The sequence below is a fragment of the Octodon degus genome, unplaced genomic scaffold (assembly GCF_000260255.1).
Source record: "Octodon degus isolate 3935 unplaced genomic scaffold, OctDeg1.0 scaffold00085, whole genome shotgun sequence".
In the NCBI taxonomy this organism is placed as follows: Eukaryota; Metazoa; Chordata; class Mammalia; order Rodentia; family Octodontidae; genus Octodon; species Octodon degus.
The window spans coordinates 10614618-10619169 of NW_004524661.1; the positions used below are offsets into that span (position 1 = coordinate 10614618).

At 39.9% G+C, this 4552-nt stretch overlaps 1 pseudogene; it reads right to left on the reverse strand.

The window, feature by feature from the left end:
* Window positions 1-2396: 2396 nt before the first annotated feature.
* Window positions 2397-4552, reverse strand: part of LOC105742941 — an 8593-nt pseudogene continuing 6437 nt past the window's right edge.

Consider the following 4552-nt stretch of genomic DNA (forward strand, 5'->3'; position numbering starts at 1 on the left):
ATACAGGCAAACTGGCTTTTGAAGGTCTACCTCACCAAACTTATATTGGACCTGCACCTGCCTTGACTTCACCTCCCACCTTTGGCTCTAACTAGACCCAGACACTTCCTAGGGCATTCATCTTCCTGAGTCCATTTCAGCTCATTTATGGGATACCTTTTTGGCTTCACAACTTCCCTGTTCCTGATAATCTTTCTCCCATCGCTGACTATATTCCCATTCCATCCTTCCACTTGTACCTGCTGCAACAACATACAGAAGCCTGCCTCCTAACAACCAATAGATAACACCCAATCATGCTATCTATATTTCCTGGAGATTTAATATATGTTAAATTCTCTAAACTTCCAGGATTACACCCTACATGGACAGGTCTCCCACCTGGTCATCATCTCAATAGCAACAGTGGTAAAAGCCTGCTCACCCAGTTCCACATCACCCGAGACAAGCAGTGTCCAGACAACTCTACTCCACATGACAACTCCGCTCTTCCTGATCCTGAGCCCTTGTCACCTGAGAGGACTTCACAACTCCTGTTGCTTACAAGTCTGTACCAAAATAAAGGTCCCAAAATCCCAGGGAAACTCATGTGTTGCTTTTCCATCTGATTTCTGGTCCCCTAACTTCTGCAAGTCCTTTTGTTCAATACCAGACTCTGGAGAATTTTCCCAGATGACTTTTAGGCAACACATATGATTTCTTCAATCTCAGATGCAAACCCTCACTAATGATAACCTTCCTGTCCTGACTGAAACACCTGGCACTAGCTTCTACATGGGCACAAAACATCACCCTCGCAACCTCCTCATTCCCAAAATGACACCGCCATTCAAGAGGAAGCACTTGAAGAGATTCATTGCCCCTTCATAACAACAAAAAGATGAGAATGATAGGCTTCAGCCCAAGTACAAATTGCTACATTATCATGGATCTGTTGGCTGAATCCCCAAAACAAGAGCTCATTTTTCCAATGACCACTTCCTCCTTCTTCCCTACTCCTTTTACCTTTACTGCACACATAAGGGATCCTCCAGTCAGCTCCTTGTGTGTTACTGATCCTGCCCCTCAAACTCCTCCCCTAGAAAAAGTCCATAAAGTCTCAACCTCTCTGTCTCAGGCCAGAGGATTTCCCCATCTCCCTCTCCTTAATCCTCCCTACGTCTTCAGAGTCAATAAAGGCTCACCACCCTTTATTTACACTTCTCTATGCCACTGCCACTGATCAAACCTAACACTTTTTACCTTATAAGTTTCCACACACCTTTCTATTTTGCCAAATATATATTAGTGTTATAATACAAATTCATTTTTAACATTATAAAAATGGAAATCAAGCACTGTATCATTTTGTTACTTTGATATGCTCAATCCCCAATTAAGCCTTGGCCCAGTCCTCACAAATCAATTTTACAGGAAGAAATATTCATGTAGAGATATTTAAAAGAACTGAAAATGAAGAAGATAAAATTAGTCCATCAAAGAGAAAATTTAATAGAATGCAACCCTACTTCAAAGAACTCAATACCAATAAAAGTCTAGAAAGAAAAAGAAAACTAGAGTTTAGAAATGGATTTTAAATTTTTTTTATTTTTTTAATTTTAGATTGTATTGCCTTGATGTTGGTCTTGCAAATAATTGGAAGAAAAGTCGTAGTTAATGAATTCTATTGAGGCCAATGGATAGCCAAGAAGAAAGGCTTTCCTCAGATGTACAATAAGCACTGTTATCTTTGTTCTTGAATGCCTGAGTTCTGACGTCGTCTCTCTCTAGGTGGTAATATGGACCTGAGAGTACAGAGCAAGGGAGCCAATGGTTCTTTGTGTTTCCATAAAAGGGAATACCTATTGGTGTGGATGTGTTCATTTATCCTGAGAGATCATAAGAGCAGAAAGTCAAAGGGGCAAGGTGGCAATAACAGCTTTCCAGATGTAGTAGACCCTGCTGACGTCATATGTGAACACTGCTGTAAGAAATAGGCCTTTCATAGCTGCTTTATTTTATTCCAAATGTGAAGACTAAGAGAAGCACTGTTACTTTTAAATTTTCACCGTGAATATTACTTTTAGCTTTTATTGAAAACATGTTAAGAGTGGGCTTCAGAGACAGACATGTCTCAACTCTCCCAAACCCGTTCTAAGGCTTTGTAGAACTAAAAGTTTTTAAAGTTCATTTTAAAAATCATTCTGAATTCTAGTTAAAAAACACACATAATGTGAGGTTTCTCATTCCGTTATTTTTAAATGTTAATTTTATCTGTGGCTGAATGTACTGCTGTGTGACTCATCCCTAAAACTTTTCACCTCCAAGGGGCTGGGGGGATATAGCTCAGCGGCATAAGCATCTGCCTGGCAAGTGCAAGGTCCCAAGTTCGATAAAAACAACTTTCCTCTCCAAAACTAAAAGTCTATATCCACTGGAAAACTCTTTTTACTATCCGTCCCCCAGTGCATAGTAATGGCCATCTGCGTCTTGTTTCTATGAGTTAGATTGCTGGAACTACCTAAAAAAGTAGAAACATGTATTATTTGTTGTCTTTTTATGTGGAACTGGCTTATTGTGCTTGTCATAAACCCACATGGCTTACATTTCAGTGTCATATTACAGGATTTTCTTCATTTTAAAGTCTAATTGTCCACTATATGTATATACCGCACATTTTTATTTATTCATTCCCTTAGTAATATTTGAGTATCTTCTATTTCTTAATGTGAATAATACCAAGACAAACAGGTTTTCAAAATTATTTCTTTTTTTAATCTCTTTTTTTTTCAGTGTATTTGGTATAGGATCTCACTACACAGCTCAGACTTGTAGTGATTCTCCTGTTTTCAGCCTCCCCAGTACTGGGATTCCAAGCATGCACCACCATACCCCGGGCTGGGGCTGGCACATTGGTGTTTGGGGATCAAACACCAATCCCTGTGCTTGCATAAGCAGGAGCTTAGTCCACTGTGCTATCTTGCTGCCCCTTCAAATACCTTTTTGATGGCCTAATTTAAATTATTCTAAATACATACTTAGAGAGGCTTGCAGATGGTGTTCTATGTTAAAGTTCTTGATAAGTCTCCATAAGGTTCCAATTAATTAAACATCTTCACCAATATTTTTTCTTTTCTTCTTTTTATTTTTGAGTGGGACACTTCTGGACACATTTCTTCCTTCTTTTCTTCCCTCTCCCTTCCTCCCTTCTTTTGTTCTTAATAGCAGCCATCTTTTTTCTTTTTATTTAAGACCCTTTTTATTAACAGGTGCTTGCAGTTTGTTGACTTTTTTGAAAAAATCAAGTGGTAAACTTTTGTTACAAATTAAAAATGAAGTTCTTAAAAATCTCAACTTGACCAGATATGAAACAATTTAAAAACCTTTAAAGGTGTATTGAAAAAAACCAAGCTTTTTTTTAAACAAATCACATTTGTCATTACCAAAAAGAGACATCTTTCGGTAAAAATAATAAAAACCCCATACTGCATAGATAATGCAAATAGTTCTAGCTGTCTGGTCAACGGGCAAAAATCAAGCACTTAAGGGCTTCAGTTCCAATCTTTTGCTCATTTCTTATTGCTGGAATTTCCTATTTGTTTTTTTCTTGCTGAATGACTAAACTGGATGATGGTAGGGATGTTAAACCCGTGTTTACTCAGCCCGCCCTGCTCAGCCTCAGGAGCAGACGTATTCTCAACTGGTGGATTGGCTGCTTTTGTCTCTTTGCCATCTTGTGGTTTAGGGTTTTCTGAGCATCTGCGTAGGTAACTGAAGTTGCGAAGGTACCGTAGTTGAGGCGGCTGCTGACCTTGGGTCTCTTCTCCTTGATTTTCCTTATCTTCTTCATTGCCATCCCCTCTAGGCTGTCTTTGGTGAGGAGGGCCCCTGCGGAATCATGGTCTATAACCTCCATACATATTCTGTCTCACTTGTCTACCTTGTTCTCCTGCACCCTGGTTGTCAGCACCCTCCATCACTTCTCCTTGCACAGGAGGGTTGGAATACTGTGGTCAAAGCCCACAGGGTCTCCGCATGTAGTGAGGTGGGAACCTTGGCCTGCGGCAGGGCCAGTGTTGTTGGGCCTGACCTTTGAGAGCGCTCTCCGATCCCTCATTCTTTTCCCCACGCTCACTATTCTGGTAATCTTGCTGGTAATTGCGTAGAGTGCCCCTATGACGTGGATACCATCTGTAATGGTTACAGTTTGCTGCGTATTTATTGCCTTGAACTGGAGCTCCACCAGGGCCTGCAACATTCACTGCCTCGCATGCTTTTCTCCTTTAACAACATCAGACTCCACAGTGCCTCCATCTCCTACACTGCGAAGGTCCTTCCTGGGGTTATTCTTCTTTATGGCAGTCTGGTATACAAATAAAACTTCCTTGGTGTCATTCCTGTTGATAAAGCCATATCCATTTCTTACATTGAATCCTTTTACTGTTCCCAAAGCCTTTGTTGCAATGACCTTCTTCTTTTTTTTTCCATAATTTTATTGAGAAACAAATAGCAATGAGACAGTTTCAAACCAAATTGGTAGGACAGTTTCAATAATTAACACATTGCATACATT